Source organism: Papio anubis, chromosome 10 (genome assembly GCF_008728515.1).
Source record: "Papio anubis isolate 15944 chromosome 10, Panubis1.0, whole genome shotgun sequence".
Classification (NCBI taxonomy): domain Eukaryota; kingdom Metazoa; phylum Chordata; class Mammalia; order Primates; family Cercopithecidae; genus Papio; species Papio anubis.
In genome coordinates, this window is record NC_044985.1 from 63,543,127 (window position 1) to 63,561,784 (window position 18,658).

At 39.5% G+C, this 18,658-nt stretch overlaps 1 protein-coding gene and 1 long non-coding RNA gene across 7 annotated transcripts in view; one reads left to right on the forward strand and one right to left on the reverse strand.

Moving 5' to 3' along the window:
* ZNF385B (zinc finger protein 385B) overlaps positions 1–2,476 on the reverse strand; it is a 417,130-nt gene extending 414,654 nt beyond the window's left edge. For 3 of the 4 annotated variants that reach the window (XR_002516179.2, XM_009182538.4, XM_017946686.3), the window contains exon 1: positions 1,979–2,476. The gene's annotated coding sequence lies outside the window, so the exon portion shown is untranslated. The remainder of the gene's footprint in view (positions 1–1,978) is intronic. The other variant, XM_009182541.4, reaches the window with a different exon arrangement.
* A 349-nt stretch (positions 2,477–2,825) lies between these two features.
* LOC103876360 overlaps positions 2,826–18,658 on the forward strand; it is a 36,180-nt gene continuing 20,347 nt past the window's right edge. For 2 of the 3 annotated variants that reach the window (XR_635563.4, XR_635566.4), the window contains exons 1-2: positions 2,826–3,848; positions 16,532–18,180. This is a non-coding gene — a long non-coding RNA (uncharacterized LOC103876360). The remainder of the gene's footprint in view (positions 3,849–16,531; positions 18,181–18,658) is intronic. The other variant, XR_001893423.3, reaches the window with a different exon arrangement.

The following is an 18,658-nucleotide window of genomic DNA, read 5'->3' on the forward strand; positions in this document are numbered from 1 at the left end:
TGCCTGAGAAAAAGAATGCTGAGGGCACCTGATGTGCTTTGATCGATCCTCATTTAATAGTTACACTTTTTAGAGTTTTCCTCCAGCTGCTGACAGGTCTCACTAATTGGCCATATTTGGGTGACAAGTACTAATGATAGTTCCCTCTCTGATTTGACTGTAGAGGAGACACCTCCATTTGGTTGTCTTTGTACCTCAGTTGAAGAAAAATACATTAAATTCATTGTTTTTTCTTTTTGCTCTGTGAATCTGTATACTGTTAAAATACTGTAAAATATCAACTTTTTTTTCAATATAGATAATACTTAGTGGTTATTAAACTTCTATAAAGAGATCATTACTTATGTAATGTAAAATAATATACTGCAAACAAAGCACATAATTATGCTGCAAAACATTAATATCACCAAGATGATTCCAACATGGACAGTAATTTTTCCTTTGTTAGGAGAATTCACCTTCCCCAAAGCATTTTGCTACTAATGCATCCAAGAGAGGTCAAGGAGATCTACAAGAACAGCTATTTGGTTTGTGGTTTTTATCCCAAGCTTCCTCAAATCACTTTTGGAAATAGGTAAGAGTGTAAATTATAAATCCACAAATATTTAATTTATGGGAATATAGAATCTGAAAAACAACCAACACTTTGATCAAGTAAGCATCTTTTTCCATCTTAAAAACCTCAAGCAACAGAACTTGCAATGCTGCATTTTGCATTCTAAAGGCATTTATCTGTTACAGGCAAGGGGCATCACATACTCAATGCACATATGGCATCAAAATAAGATTAAAGGACTCTGAAAACCGATGAAATTTGGCCCTGGAACATTTAAGGGAGTTCTTTCAAGCCAAAGCCTTTAACTTATCTAAGATGTAGCTTATTGACTTTATGAAAAGCCTTCTTGTTAATTAGATAAATGCATTTCCTACCGTTTCATGATTCGTGTGGAAGCTGCCAGTTTCCACGCTTTATGCTGGGCCCTATAACACAAATGTTTTGTTCCTTCTATAGGCACATCTTTTGCTACTACATCTTGACAAAGTTTGCATTCCCCTTGGTGTGATATTCCTCAGCAAAGCAAAACCAAAAGGAAATGCAAACCTCATCTCTGTAGGAAAATGAAAGAAGACATTTCCCAACCCCAAGAACTTTTGAGCGCATTCCAAAACTGCGTTTATTTTGTATTCATGGGTGTGGGGAGAGGGGGGATACTTCTTGGCAATTTATTTCCCCTGAAGAACAGCACTCCCTATCCAGGTTCACCATAAAAACTGTTTTTCCTCCAGAGTCTAGGGAAGCATCGTCCTGCCAGTTCTCCCTTCTCCCCACGGGCCCCCGCACATAACAGTGGCGAAACAGATGGTCCTCCCCCTCCCCTTCTCCTCGTCCCTTCCGCAGTCCCACAGTGTCCTCCCACCCTTCCCTGACACCTTCACCAGCGCTTAGTGTCCGAGGCCGCCCCTCAGGGCTTCCAACAAGTGCAAACTTTGGGGACCTTCTGAACTCTCCCACGACCCCAAGCTTCGACCGCTACCCTCCTCCCACACCTCGGTCCCCTAACTACCATTTGCCGGTCATTGAGAGAAAGACAAACCCCAAACTTCCAGCCCAGGTGACGAGGCGCTGCGGCTAACCACAGCGGGGCACTCTCCTCGTCCTCTCTCCTCTCCATCCGTCCTTGGAAATTGGAGCCTACCCTGGGGAACTGAGGAGTCTGCTCCTGTGGCTTCCACGACCTAATCCTAACTCCAGGGACTCGCAGGAGTTAGGATTAGGTCGTGGAAGCCAGAGGCGCCTGGGCGCCCTCCTCTACAAGTGGGACCGCAAGTGCAAACTCTACTGGGAGGGGGGCCCCCGTCCATTCCCTGGGGCGGCGCGCCCAGGTGCAGGCTCGCTAAGCGGAGGCGGGCGGGGGCCAGGCAAGCAGAGGGCGCCCATTCCGGAGGCGCCGGGCTGGGCTGGGCGCCCGCAGCTTACCTCCGCGCGCGGGCCGCGGGCGCGTGGGGCAGTGGCTCCTCCAGCCGGGAAGCTGTTGCTCACGCTCGGGTGGTTGCTGCGGTCCCGCCAGGGCTGCACCGGGGCTTCGCGCAGACGTTCTCTCGCGATCTGCTGCAGCCCAGGAGGTGGCGGTGGCGGCCGTGGAGGTGGCGCCGGCGACAGCTCGGCCCGGCACGGCCCCTGAACTGTCCAACTCTTGCCCGCGCGGGGCTTAAGCGCCCGGCCGCTGCCCCCGCGCTGAGCGCCTGCGCGCCGGGCCTCGCCCAGGTGAGGGGCGTGTGCCGGGAGCCCGCTGGGCGCGCCCGGCCCGGCCCCCCCGCGCGCCCGCCCCCCTGGCCTGGCCGAGGACCCCGGGGTTTGGACTTGCCAACGCCACTCTCGCGCGCCGAAGCTGTGACGGTTTACCAAGCAGAGACTTGCGAGGCACACACAAGAGAGGGAATGAGGCGGGACCGTTCGGGGGCTCGTTGACACTGCAGAGCCTCCCGCAGCATCGCTGCCTTAAATCCCGCCTTTCCAGGCGTGCGCGCACAGCGAACCAGAGGAGGCTCCGTCCCGACCAGGGGTCTCCCGCGGTCCTCAGCCCGGGGGCTCGCGTCCCCGAAGAGATCTTTGGCAATGGCCAAAGTCCCAAAGCCGAGATGCCAAGCCCCGCGATGGGGCGGATGCGTCCAATATTAGTCAACCCAGAGTGAAACTCTCTTCTTGGAGATCGTCAGACCAACTATTTGTTTTTTCTCTTTGACCACCCCTGGGCTCGCAGACCACAGCTAGCAGCCTCGGCATATTTGGCGGAGCTGGGAAGGCCGGGAGCGCAGAAGGCAACGCAGCCTCGCCGCGGATCTGAAAGTGTTGTGGGCGGGGGGCTCATTTTCCTCCGGATTTCTTTTCCGTGTTTAAGTTTTCAAAACTAAAACCTGTCATCAGTTACCCTGATGTAGAGGGCATCTTCTGAAAATTAGTGCAAACATGGCCAAGGTGCTTGGTTCTGAAAGGGAAAGCACTTAGAACACTTAAGAAAGGGAAAATAATTTTAAAAGAGCAGTTTTCTGAGATTACTTCTTTGGGGAGAAGTTCGAGAGTCCTAAATGACAAGAGAGCTGTGTTATATAGCAGAGATTTTTTTTTTTTTAACCAGATGATCTGAAAATATTTTTCTTTGGTTCTTGTCTCAGATGATTGACACTCACTACGTAAATAATTAATCCTGCAGCTGTTAATGTATTGGCATAATCGTCTAGAATAAATATCTTAACGTCCAGCCAAAGCCAATGTTGTTCTCCCAGGGTGAGCTTGAGATGCGACAAACAACCACACCATCCTAGAGCTTTCTAAACGAGCAGGCTGTGTTCATAACCCACCTTGGAATGTAGGGTTATTGCAAGCACCAGCACATCTGAGGTACCAGCGTGAGAAAGGGCATAAATCTGACTTACAGTTTTTTCTATTTTTAGAATCCCAATATCTTCATATCCAGGTCGGCAGTCTCAATACTAAGGACAGACGCTTACTGGTGTGTTTATTCTTAAAACTGTAACTTATTTGAAGTTGCTACAGAAGGACAGCACCACAATTCAATCATTTTAACCCAAAAGAACATGAGCTATGATAATTGCTTAAATTATCTTTCCCAAAATTATGATCTTAAGGTCTCGTCTCATCAATAAAGGTTATGTTGAAAACAAGTCTTTCACGAGTCCCTGAAGGTCAGTAAGATGGAGCTCTGGCAGACTGGGACAAGCAGGAAATTCCAGAGGCAAAAATCTTCCATGAGAAAAACACCCAGCTGCCAGTGCCATGCACTTCAGAGTTGGGACAGCGTGGTTGTCGAGGTTGCCTCTGAGCTCAGGTAAGTATTGGTATCTCCAGGAATCTAAGATGCAGAGAAAGGGGTGAGGGCCCCTTAAAGTCTCCAGTCAACACCTTGGATTGCACTTGGAGGCAAATGAGTAACCTCTGCGGAGTGGAACACCTGTGAGAAGTGTTCTCCGTGGCTTGCACAATTTAGCAGCATGTGAATTTTTTTATGTCCTGCAAACTGCAACTATATCCTTTCCTCCTCCCTGTCTATTTTTAACCACCTATAGCTAAGACTTACGGCAGAGAATAATTTGAGGGTTGCATTTCTGAACAGCTGAAAGAAGCATAAAATCCATGCAGACAACTCCCAATTTTTCACCTGTGACATAACTGACTAAGAATCCTGCCCTTTGTGTCCTTAGCCAAGGCAGGATTAAGGCCTCTGGAGCCCCCAAGCACAAAACAATTGCAGTGCCTCCTTTGTAAATGCACTTCAATATGGAAACAACATTAAATTTAAAAACACAATATTTAAATACATAGAGAAAAAACAGCTTCTGTCTAGATTTTCTGATTGCAAATGTGTTTCTTTCGTATAATTTGGCATTGAACGTGCCTTTACAGTGTTATCTGACATAGGGGATTCTCTGGTCCTCAAAGCCTCCAAGCACCATTTTCCTGGAAACATTCTGGCTCACTCCTAGCAATAATGGAGTAAACCAACTCAGAGAACTATAGCCCTAGGTTCGGGGCATTAGGAGAGTGGTCAGGATAGCAGCAACACTGGAAGGTTAGTTCATCAAGGAAAGAGCCCAAATATCAAGGAGGAACATAACAGAAAGGGATTAATTTAAGGTTTTTCTCTACTTTTGTGTTTATGAAGTGTGTGTGGTACATTGGTTCCTAAATATTGAAGACCTTGGCTAGACAAACTCCTTTTAACTGCATTCACAAATTTAAACTTTCCCACTGAATAAAGAACTTGGTAATAACAAGGAACATCAACAAATGTGGAGACTTCATAGTTCCCTTAGTTTTACTATATGAGAAATGGAAATGAGTTCATACATAAGATGTATACTACTCAGGTGATGGGTGCACCAAAATCTCACAAATCACCACTAAAGAACTTACTCATGAAACCAAATACCACCTGTCTCCCAAAAACCTATAGAAATATTTTTTAAAAGATGTCATATTGTAAAACAAGGCCCTACAGACATTTTGGATCACTTTGCAGTCATCAATGAGACTCTGTTCTCCAGGCAGGGTGCCATATTTTGAGAACCACTCTTGCAATAGAAGAAAACTGGACTACATAGGAATAGAAAACTCGAAGTCTAGGGGTATAGCTCAGTGGTAGAGCATTGAACTGCAGAAAACCCATTTCTTAATAGGCTACTAAATTATATTTGTTTACAAGGGTGCATGAATATCTTGCAAATGTCAGAAAATTCTGTATTTTATTTCAACGTTCACATGTTGTGAGAAATTAATGGGATAGATGTTTCGTAACATTTGTTCTTAACAGTCCTAACTCAGGCTCAATTTTTTTTTAAAAAATGTATTTCTTGAAAGACACTTACAGTTATTTTCTTAAGGAGGTCTCTCCACTCAAGATAAATAAAAACGAATTGTAACAAAAATTGAGGATTTATTGATCAGTTAATTTTCAGTATCATTTTCTTGTATGTTTGAAAAAATAATGGAATTGATAGATCTTTAAGGCTAATGAGATGATTTTAGGTAGAAGTTCCAAATTTGACCTAGACCTATATCTCTAAAAATGTATGAAAAGTATAGTTTATTTTAACTGTAAATCTGAAAGTTGTTCCTAAGTTGTCAATTTGTGTTTTATATTTGTCTCATTTTTAAATCTGTTTAAAATCTAACTGTAGCATATGTATTTGGAAGGTGAAAGGATATAAAACTCCTTACCTCTCAAGCCTACTTGAGAATCTATGCTATTCTTTTTTTCTCTGTCTTGGGGGATTCTTTTTATGTGAATCTTTAGTATTCTTTGAAAACGAATTGTCCTCTTGGCCTATAATTATTTTTTAACTAGAAATTGGGTTCCCTTTCATCTTCCTTTTTTATTTGAATACTCTTAGCAGAGAAGGGCCATGTATTTAAATTCCTTGCTCACTAATGTGTCTTCCTTTTTTACATTTAACACATTATGATTTATCTTGATATTTAATTATCTTGATATTTAATTATTTAAATATTTTTCCCAAGTGTGACTGAGCTGTTTGTTTTCACCCTTTCCTCCTATAAATTTACTTTCTTGAGATCAAGTGGAATTGGTGCTTTGCTGTGACATCGTGCCCCCTCTTTGGGGCAGTAATATCTTTTTTGTCCAGAGGTGATCAATATAGTAAAAGTATTCCTTCTAGACTCTAACCATGGCTTTGCAGTAATAACAGTGCTTCTCGTTATACATCTGTCCCTTTGAAACCTAATCCAGCACTGCCTTGGGCCCCAAATGAAGACTGCACTGATTTTACAATACCCCAAATCCTTTCCTGATTAGATTGCAAGGTGATTACCGTGGTTAACACACATTCCCCAGTTTGGTCCTTTGCTCTGAGATAAATATAAAATAATTAATCTTCCTTTAACTGCATTTGCAATTTTGATTTTTCTCCCACCTTTTAGAAATCTGAACATAGTAACACTCCTTTCAAAAATGCTCCATTATTTCCTAGGATCAGTTTTTCAATTCCTTCCCTTGGGCAGGTAACTCATAACTGCCTAGTAACTGTGGAAGCTCCCCGATGACTAATATTTTTTTATTTCAAATTGTATTTTTAAATAGTTTTCCATTTTAACCAATACCATAATTTTAGATAAACTATGTTTATTTAATGTTTAACTTACTGTGTTGAATAACTTTCAAAAAGCTTTAGTGTCTAAATAGGCAACACTTAGCCCTTATTAAAGAATGCTGTGTCCAGACACTGTACATGTGCATTGTCTCATTTTATTGCTATGAGAAGCCTATGAAGGAGAAATTGTTAATACCACTTTACAAATGGGGAAAGTGAGAATCAGTAAGTTTGTGATATGCTCAAGATCACATATTGGCAGAGCTGCAATTCTAACCCAAGTTTATCTCAGCTGTAAAAAGCTCTTTGTATGCTACTTCTTGAGGTTAATCAAAAGTATTGATTAGACTCTAACTTCCGCTGAAAGTAGAAATCATATCCTACTGGTTCTTTTGTCTTTTATAATACCTAATATATAGTGCCTTACAAAGAGCAACTTAGCATCCGTTTGCATAGTGCATGGTTTTACGTTTTCTGTTTTTCACTTGTACAACTAGCGTCACCATAGCTTTTGAAGCCATTCTCAACTTAGTTTCTTTAAGGCAGGGTTACCTTAAAGAAGATGAGAAGACTGAGGAGAAAGACCCCTATTTATTGACAAATTATGAATGCGTTGTAGCTTTTGACCTCTCAACATTTTTTGATTATGGATGACCAGCTAGACCTCCCTAAACAACTCCTTAAAGATGGTAGCTATTTTCTATCTCATCTTTTCAATAAAATTATCAGGCCCTTCAAGCTAGGAACTATTTCTTATATTTTGTTTGCATTCATGCTCTACCTTCAGTAGGACTAGGACTACCAAACCAGCTGTAGATATTCAATGCAAGCTTAAATGCAGCTAGGAATTTTTCATTCTTCGGCACCCACATGTAAATGACAGGATCCGATTCCCTGCTGCAACAAAAGAAGTGACTTTCAAGAAGCCAGGTCCAGGCAGTCATTCAATCATTTCAATAATTATTCTGTATTTAATATACAAGTCTTTCCACTAAGCACCAGGGATACAATAGTAAACAACATGGAGTTTATAATTTACAAGCCGTAGAAATAATAATGGTTTTACTATAGACCAAACAATGGTTGCTGCTTGTACTATTATCCAGTACTTACCTCCCTGTTGTCTTCCCGTCAGCATATTACATTTTCACTTGGCTTGTCAGGTCCCTGCTCCTTCCTTCACTTTCTAATTCGGCAATCCATTTTCCCATCTCTCATTTTTATTAAATCTGTTTGAAAATAGATTTTGCTCACATTTTCCAGTTTCCAACTACTGGCCAAAATTCATTTCCCTCTTTTTATAAGGGGCCCGCACTACTTGGCCAATTTAAGGAGCCATCAAAATCCTAGCAACAACAACAAAAAACCCAAAATGTTATTGAAGCTGACTTAATTGATAGTATTTTATGGATGTCCTTTGTGGTCAGAGGCCTTTATCCAAGCACCTTTCAAGAGTTTTCAAGTCATTAGGATCAAGGCTAGAGTATAAGTGACAATCATTTAAACGTCAAACATTACCTGAAGAACTCCATGCTAATATAGGTGTATTCTCGGGGACTGGTAGAAATCAGGTGGATTTTCTGAAAAATGTTTCTTAAAGGAGATGGACCCAGCTGAATTATAATTCAGGGAGCAGGGGTGGCATGAGCAATAGGTTGGGGTTATGAAAAAATCTGAAGCCTGGAGGACAAAAGTGCTGGTTTCATCTTCTTGGATAGTGAGCTTGGGCATTTGAATTAAATTTCCTGAGCCTCTATTTCCCTAATGTTCAGCTTTGGCACTATCAGGACACTTTCTGAATTGACCTCAATGAGCCTCTTCACATTTGGGGCTGTCTTCACTTGCAGTATTTCACACTTAAGAATGAAGTTTTCTCACTTTAGATACAAACATCTAAACTTCCACAACAGATCAACTAAATTGGTAGTTTACTACATTTTAAAAACGTATTTGCTTAAAAAAATTCCTTCAGAGGGTCTGATTTGTCCCCCATGGGATAATTGGCAATGTTTGTGAAGACATTTTTTGGTTATTACAAGTCAGAGACCCTGTAAAGGGTAGAATGCTGCCAAATAATGTGAACACACACGACAGCCTTCCACAGCAAATAAATGTCCATTAATAGCCAAGGTTGAGAAATTAATTAAAAGGATAATTTTCTATAGACAAAAGAAAGGTATGTGCAATGTTCATGCCTGCTAAAAATAAACATTGATTTAAAATAGCATGAGATAGCATCACATTAGCAAACTTTAAAAAAGTTATTAAGATAACAATTCTGGCAGAATTGATATTCATTGGCTCAACTGCCAAGAGCAGTGTAGCGTATTTATCAAACTCTTACAATGATTATTCCTGTTGACTCAGTTGGCAATTTCAGTCTAGAACTGTATGTTATGGAAATAATGTTAAATTGGGGAGGGGAATGGCTCACCAAAAATATTCGTCAAAGCTTTATTAATAATAGGAAAAACTGAAGACAATCAAAGGGGAATGGTTAAACACATCTCATTAAAGGAATGTTATGTAGCTATTCTCTACATGATGTTTGTTAGAAATTTGTAGTGAGATGAAAAATTATTAATGATACTGTATAAAGAAAAGGAGAAGGGCCGGGCGTGGTGGCTCACGCCTGTAATCCCAGAACTTTGGGAGGCCGAGGTGGGGCGGTCACAAGGTCAGGAGATCCAGGCCATCCTGGCTAACACAGTGAAACCCCATCTGTACTGAAAATACAAAAAATTAGCAGGCGTGATGGCGGGCACCTGTAGGCCCAGCTACTCAGGAGGCTGAGGAGAGAGAATGGTGTGAACCTGGGAGGCGGAGGTTGCAGTGAGCCGAGATCGTGCCACTGCACTCCAGCCTGGGCAACAAAGCAAGAGACTCCGTCTCAAAAAAAAAAAAAAAAAATAGGAGAAGATAATTGGAATATAGCATGATCACAACAAAGCAAAATAAATCAATGCCTGAAAGATTGAAAGAAATGTGAAACACATTCATATAAATTGATTTATAAACATTTGATTGACAACATTTCAATCACATTGTATAAGTCACATAATACATACATGGACACATCTCCACAATTATATTTTGTGGCATATACCATCCGAAATTTCTTTTACATATGTTAAGTTTTCCTGATTTAAGCATCTCAGAAGACAGGAGTTTACATTTTATTTTCTTCATCATATTAAGGATGTAGTTATATGTTATACGAGACTATTAAACAATCCAGGATTCTCTCATGCATTGTTGATGGGACTGTAAATTGATACAGCCTCTCAGGAAGTTACCTCATTGATGCGCATGTGCTTCAACACAGCAATCTCACATTATTCGAGAGACACAGTAAGAGAGCTAAGCAAAGCAGTATGTACAAAAATGTTTATATCGTAGTTTGATAAGGAAACTTTGGAAGCAGAGTAAGTGCCCAAAAAGAAATAATAAAAATAAATTATCCTACTATGCATTAACTAAACTTTTTGTAAGTAGAATATATTCACATATTAACTTTTACTATCAAAGTAATAAGGGCTTTTCAAAAAGCCATTGGCAGAGATGAGTAGTATACACTATCAGCTTTAGCAGACTTGTGATGCTCAAGCTAGTTTAAATATCTGCTGACACCCTAGGACTTTTGAAACCTAAATTTAATGTGTTCTTATCTATGTATTTATTTTATTTAATAAAAACTAACAAATATTAAAACACATTTGTACACAGAAGAAAGAGGCATATCCTAGCTAGATTAGTGGTAAAATCACTTAAGCTTATCCAAAAAATAATGGAATTAAATTTCATTTGTTTTAATTGTAACCGATTGTCATATACCCTGCCTAGATGAACTTCCCTATTTCTGGGAGCTTGTGTTTCTCAAGACAACCTGTGCCATCTCTGGACAATTTCAATTATGAATTTTTTTTCATAGTAATTCCAAATTTGCCATATTGATTTTCCTTACCTCTATTTCAAAAGTTTATTTCTTGTAAACAATTTTCAAGTTGCAAGCCAGACTCCCTGCTTATCTCCTTCCATTGAAAGAAGAAAAAGTACACCATCAGGCTGTGTGAGGTGAAAATTTGGCGGAGCATCAGCATACCTTTCTTGCCCTGCATGCACTTAAAAATAACTAAATATCTAGCCACTACGCCCTCACACTCCGCTATTCTTAAGCTGTAGTTCACAATCAGTCTCCTCTTTTCATCACTCCTGATATCCTGATATCCCTACCCCAGGTACTTTTCAACTATCCATTTCTTATCTCGTATTAACTTCTTATGGAACATTCAAACACATCAGAAACCCCAACCCATCCTCCTATTCAGCAGGAAAAGCTTAACTCTTGCATTCCTGGAAGGTAGAACCCATCTGACTTGAGCATTGTCATCTTTCTTCCTCATGACAAGAAACAACTCAGAATTTCTCTTTTTCTGTCCAAGATAAGGCCTCCTCCATGTGGTCTTAATGCCAATTTCCCTTGTTGCATTCAGTACAGCCTTCCTCCATAGTATTCTTGATCCCACTTCCTCTTGCCTGGCTCCATCATTTGAGATAATGGCTGCATCTCTGCAAACCTTCCATCTTTCTTACATTATTCGCTCTGACCTCTTACAATTAATATATTCAACAGCCTCCTATTTTTAAAACGAGAAAAGTCTAAAAACAAAAACTTCCTTAAATTTTCTTTACCTAAAGCTGTTGTCTTCTTTTGTTCTTTCCTTTGTCATCAGCACTTATTTCACCAGTGTTTTAAGAGCTTGTGTGCACGTAATACTCTTCTATGTAGTTAGAGTGGAGCTAGACATAAAAACATATGACATAATCTCTGATTTAAAAAGTTTAATCTATTTTTGGAAACAAGAAACTTCCTGGGGGGGGGGGGGGGGAAACTGCCTCCACTTGCTGTCTGCACTTTCTCACCTTCTCGTCAATCAGATCCATCACATCCTCAATCAAATTTCCACTTCCAGCATCATCAGGGATATATTGATTCTTAAATCCGAGACGTCTTCTCAGTTCTCATCCTCTGGCCTTTCTTCCTTTAGAGATTGCCAATGATTGAAAAAGTGTTTTCATAGGTATGATCAAAATTGATACAATAGCTCTGTAGAAGAGATATTCCACCACAACCCTAATTCCCCACCTTTATTTATCAGATGAGGCTCAGAGAGAGTCTCAATTTGTCCAAGGTCACCCAGCAAGTGCATAACAGAGCCTGGACTTGTTCCCATATTTTCAGACTCCAAAGCCACCATACTTCTTACTCTACCCCAGGTGCCTTCCATGGCTGACTAAATGAATGACTGGATGCATCTATATCAATCATGCATGCATACAGCATGCAGAATCTTTGAAAACATTTTTCTTTCTTTGATCTAATCTGACAGCACTTCATGCAGCCCTAGATATGGAATTACTATCTAGTAAATGTTGCTGTCGAAGTTGCCATACAAAGTACATGGCTGACCTTAGGTACCTGAGTGGGACTGATGGAACATCGATGTGCAGACAGAATAAATGCTGTCTTCAGGATTTCTGTCATGAACATACGTTACATGTAAACCAGCTTTATAATTAGGATCTTTTGGTGCCTGAGTAACTCAACAACTGTACTCTGAAAAGCAGATAAACCTCATTTTATTGTATTTCACTATTAGAGAGTAATGTTTCAGTGAAGTACTAATTTACAAATAATTACTTTTATTCAAATATTTTTGAGTAATCAAGTAAATTGGAGAATCTTAAATGCCCAGACTAAATTCACTGCTCAACTTATAAAACCTTTAATTGATGGATCAATTCCCATCATGTTATAGTCTAATCTTTTTGAAACTCTTATGACTCGTATCATCTAAATGTCTAAATCAGTGATGCTTCTTCCTTTCTTATAAAAATCATGAACTCAGGTTATCTGAAATTGCTGCCTTGTCTAATTTACTTGCAGGTAACTTTTTTAAAAAAAAAACAAAAACTGCCTACATCTGTTGTTTCAGGAAAATTGCTGTCTTAAAAAGGTAACTCTCCACCTGCTTTTTCTAAAGAGGCATATGCACATCTGGGTTTTTATCTTCAAACAATCTCTTGCTTATAACCCTAATTAGTCCAGTCATTTACTTTCATTTGTTGCCAGCCTCTGAACATTTTACTGCCATTTGAAATGTTTTCTGAAACTTGCTGCTTATTGTCTTTCTCTAGTCTAATATGTAATCTTTCCTTAATTTGGCTTATTTACATAGCTTTCTTCCTACTTCACAATTTCTTCGTAAATGGATATTTTTAAATTTCTTCCATATGTCTGCATAACTTGTCTGAGATCTCTGTTAGGTATTTATTTGTGTGAACTACTGCCTTTTTCTTTCTTTATACTTCCTTGGATAAATCCACCTTCATTTTGTTCTACTTTTGAAGAGTTTATGATTAAACTCAGTAAAATCTTTATGTGTTCAATGTTAGTCTATAAAAGAAACTTTCACTTACTAGAAACCCAACACATGCACAACATTGTGCTAAGCTATAGGATAAAAAATCCAGGCAGAAGGAAGACCATGAAAACAGAATGTAACACAAGAGCTCTTATATTTAGGAAAAATTGAAATGTAACAGGGTAGACAGGATGTCTAAAAAATCAATTCAAAAGAATATGTAAAGCCAGGAATGGTGGCGAATACTTGAAGTCCCAGCTACTGAGGAGGCTGAGGCCGGAGGATGGCTTGAGCCCAGGAGTTCAAGACCAGCCTATAGAAGAGCAAGAAGAAGGAGGAGGAGGAGGAGAGGGAAGAGGAGGAGGAGGAGAGGGAAGAGGAGGAGGAGGAGAGGGAGGGGGAGGAGGGGGAGGAGGAAGAGGAGAACATAGCAACCAAATTTAAATTGATTCCCTATGAACTCTGAGGGAATAAGCGGTGATGAGTTGAATTCATGAAGGACAGTTCTTGGGAATGATAAGAGAAGTATATGGAATGTCAGTGGTCCAGCTGGTGGTGGCAGAAGTATTCTAGCTAAAGGAAATGGAACAGATGTAAAACTAAGCAACTTGTTCAGACAATATCCAATTTGTTGTTGGCTGGATAAGGGAATCAGAGTCAAAAATAAAACAGCAGGGTAAAGTAGGTGAGACTAGAAGACAAGACAGGTGTTTATCATTTCTACTTTGTGTGGTTTAATTCTGATTCTTGTCAGTTAGGTGTGCTGCAGACATTTTCACCAAGTTTCTGGCTTGTCTTTTTTTTTCTTTAACATGATTTGATGAGCATAAATTCTTAATTTTAGAGTAGTCAAATTTATTAATCTTCCCAAAATTAGTACTTTTGTATCATGTTTAAGAAATCCGGCCAGGCACAGTGGCTCACGCCTATAATCCCAGCACTTTGGGAGGTTGAGGAGGTCAGGAGATGCGGGCGGATCACAAGGTCAGGAGTTCAAGACAAGCCTGGCCAATATGGTGAAAACCCATCTCTACTAAAAATTCAATGATTAGCCAGGTGTGGTGGCATGCACCTATAGTCCCAGCTACTCGGGAGGCTGAGGCAGGAGAATCGCTTGAACCCTGGAGGCAGAGGTTGCAGTAAGCCAAGATTGTGCCACTGCACTCCAGCCTGGGCAACAGAGCAAGACTCCATCTCAGAAACAAAACAAAACAAATTCTCTGTACCTAAGGTTAGAAAGACATTTACCTGTATTCTTCTAAGGATTTTTTAAGTTTAGCTTTTGACATTTAAGTGCTTAATCCATCTGTAGTCAGTGTTGATGATCCACACTTTTTCCTAGCTCAACTTATTCAATGATCTCTCCTTTCCCCAGTGATCTACAATATCCCCTCTGACATAAAGAAAAAGGTACACAAATTTACCTCAGGTCCTCTCTTCTGTTCCACTGGTCAATTTATAAAGTAGTGTCCCTGGCCATTGACACTTTTTTTTCTTTTTTTTTGAGACGGAGTCTTGCTCTGTCACCCAGGCTGGAGTGCAGTGGCACGATCTTGGCTCACTACAAGTCCTGCCTCAGCCTCCCGTGTAGCTGGGACTACAAGCGCCTGCCACCACACCCGGCAATTATTATTATTATCTTTTTTAGTAGAAACAGGGTTTCACCTTATTAGCCAGGGTGGTCTCGATCTCCTGACCTCGTGATCCGCCCACCTCAGCCTCCCAAAGTGCTGGGATTACAGGCGTGAGCCACCGCGCCCGGCCAACCATTGACAGTTTTAAGTACCACCTTAATTATAATAGCTTTATAGTATGTTGTTATGTTTGGTACAATATTAAATCTATAGATCAATTTGGATACAATAGGTAGTTAGGTAGACAGACGGATGAGTCTTGAATGGATGTATGATGATAGTATTCATAAACTCATGATTATAATTAATCTAATTCTATATACTTGAAGTCCAAAGATTACAGTGGATAGGGAGTAAAGGGGATTTACTGAGTGCACCTTTGGTAAGGTGAGCATTTTTTTTTAAAGCCAGGTCATATTTTAGATTATATAATGACATTGAGGGAAATAAAGTAAACACAAGAAATCTGCAACAGCCAAATCAAAATTAGACACATCGACAATTCATTTGAATAAACCGCAATTCTGAGAAAAACCTATTACCTGTGTTGTAGTCCACATTACTTGAGAGCATGGACTACATATGCCCAGCTTATAAAGCAATTTCTGGTGAACAGTAACCACTAAATATATTTGAGGCACAAATGAACAATGAAATGGTGGACAGAGTACGTATTTTTCATTTGAATATTTACTTCTGTTTTATAGACAAAAATTCTTGGCCAGGCATAGTGGCTCATGCCTGTAATCCCAGCACTTTGGGAGGTCAAGGCAGGTGGATCAACTGAGGTCAGGAGTTCAAGACCAGCCTGGTCAGCATGGAGAAACCCCATCTCTACCAAAAATACAAAAATTAGCCAGCTGCGCTGGTGCACTCCTATAATCCCAGCTACTAGGGAGGCTGAGGCAGGAGAATTGCTTGAACTTGGGAGCAGAGGTTGCAGTGAGCCAAAATTGCAGCACTGCCCTCCAGCCTGGGTGACAGAGCGAGACCCCATCTCAAAAATAAATAAATTAATTAAATAAAATAAAAATAAAAATAAAAAAATTATTTAGTTAAGAAAAAAAAAAAGTCTGCATTTACAAGTCCTTGCAGCTAATCAAATTATACTTCTGCATTATCATGCAATCGCATTAACGGTCAATGGCATTTATCAACAGTCCAGTGGAAGGGACACATTGTGCTAGATCCTGGGAGGAGCTATGAAAGAAGATACATGAGTCAAGCAGGAATGGCCCCTGTTGTTCTAATTTTCACTCAAGCTGAGAATGCAAAATGAACAAAAGAGAAAATGTCACAACACTTAGAGTAATAAGTGTAAACAAAGCCAGCACAAACAGCATGTATGGGTACTGAGAGAATGTGGGCAAGGCACCAGGTGCTCCTTTGGAAGTGAGAGGCAGTGGAGCTCCCGTGAGAGCTTTCTCATGCTGTTGAAGGAGTCGTCGTGTCTTCTTTTTTTTTTTTTTTTAAAACTGTGGTCACAGCCCATTGTAGAGTCATGATTAACATTCATTTAAATAGATAATATCATATTATCTGTATGATTCTAATTCTATATTATCTGTATGTCTCTATATATATGTAAATATATAGTATGTGTATTTAATTTTACCTGTAATGTATAGACATCTTTATTACAGATTTAATCATTACTTATTGTTACAGAAATAGAAGATAATCTCACAGGTAGAAAATAGAGTGCCTGCATGGCATATACTAAAACTAAGAAATAAGTGCCAGTTTATTAAACTTTAATTTTGGTTACTTTTACGGTTTCATATTTGTAGTTATGTGCTGGGTTGTAATAGAAACTGTGTTTCTTACTGTCAACTGGTCCAACAGGTTTGAAAGCCACAGCAAATTGAGAAACTAAAGGGTCTGCATGGCCAGCTGAAGAGGAGGCCAGAACAAGAACCTCCCCTCCTTTCTGTCCTGTACACATACAGTGATAACTCCTCAAGGCCAGGCAGTAGTCACCCTCTGATAGGCATATATTTTGTTGCCTTGTCTTTTCAGATTTGCAGTCAGATGACAATCTTTGTTTAAAACAACTTCCCCCATTTCTTATAGCTATTTGCAAAGCTGGGAATTTCTGCTTGTGGCTTCCCAAATATTTATAGCTCCTCCATCAGTTTAGAAGTTGTTGTCCCATCTTTTTAAGTCTGAATTCTACCTACTCAAATTAAAGCAACCTTCTTCAGCAACAATGTGGGGATCCTGTTATCCTTGCCTTCTCTGTCATTTCATCTAGCAGAGCAATGTTATGATGAGCCCTGTAGGCACAAGTGTATCTCATCCTGTCATTTCTGAGATGTGTATGGTTTATTTTAACTATACGATGTAGAAGGAGCTTATATTCATTAAATGTAGTGCATAAGCAATTTTGCTATCCTCTAAGAGTAAATCTGTAATTATTCTGTAACAACTGTCTTGCATCATTTCTCTTCTAGATAAGCTTTGTAAGTTTACAAAATTGAGAAAACATTTGAACTAATAAAGTTGAAATTGTCAGCACTTTTCCTCCAGTGCTCATTTGTCAAAGTTATTCAAACAATGAAAAATAAATCTTTGCAGAAACAGGAGAAATGGATTCTGTGTATGAAACCCAGTTGTGTTGGATTTTGTTTCAGTTCTTTTTTTTTTTTTTACTGTGAGCAAAAGAAGACAATTCAACCCATGTAAAGTCAGTTTTACAGCTCAATCCTGAATATTTCAAATAAGCACATAGTTAGCAGGTATCTGCCAAATGAGGCACAACCTTGAAGACAGTCAAAGAGTTGGAGCCCAGATCCAACAAAAAGCAGGAGGTCAATAGGTTAGAGGCCTAGTGCCTGATTGTTACCATTGTTGGATATCTCTAACTTCAATGAGAACTCTCTGTACTACCAGACTTCATGTGCTCCCATGTGAGCAGGAAATTGCTCCTGTAGGTGGCGAGCAGAACATGAAGCTCCAATTATGTCTATAATCTGTTACAGGGGAGAATGGCAGAAGCAAATAGTGCATGGGATAGTGGCTCTTAAGGAAAGCTAATATACTTGAGTAACTAGAAGGTGCTTTGCAATTTTATTATTTATTTTCTGTAGAAAGAGAGGTAGAAAATAAGGAGAACTTGAAATAACATTAAATTTATTCTGGACAAACTAGCCAAATGCATTTTATTATACTGAAAGGTAAAGTTTTGAGGTGATTAAAAATTAGGCATCTTCCTAAGCATATATTCTATTCACAAAGGATCAAGCCTTTTCTTTCCTTTTCTAAACGGAGCTCATGAACATTCATAACAGAAGGTATTTCATAATTCTTTTTTATTGTTTTCCATGCTCGCGAGACATTTCATCATACTGAGTGGCCCATGAATATCCTCCAGATTGTCCTTGAGATAGTCTCAACATACCAATATTCACAATAATACCAATATTCACAATAATATCTTCATTTTCATCTCTGCAATAATCTAACTTGGATGGCAACCTCCTCTCAAAGATGTGGTAGGTACATCATCAGAGCCTTTTATTCTGTTAAGATGCACCACGATCTCTCTGAATTTAGGAAATCTGGGTTGCCTAATAAGAAAACATGAATTATTCTCCACAAACTAAGTTGGTTTGGTAAATTCATTATTGGCACTAAATATATAAATGCTTACAAGAAAAAGGCAATCTTCTCTATGAGTTATTTGTTGGTTTTACAGATAGTCTTCTTCTCTTGTTATATAGAGGTTATTGTGTAGTTAAGGATTAAAATTATATAACGTTATAAAAACTGCTTAATGTCCTTCATTTTTTATTAAACTTTCTTTGAAGGTTTCAAACTCCATGACAAGATTTTGGAGGAAACACAGAATATTCTAATTTTGAATTTACTGTACTAGGTATAAAAAATGTAATATTTGATAGGAAAGAATTCATCCAGTATCTCCTTTGTTATTGGAGAGCACTTTGACATCTACATTCATAATTTACAGGA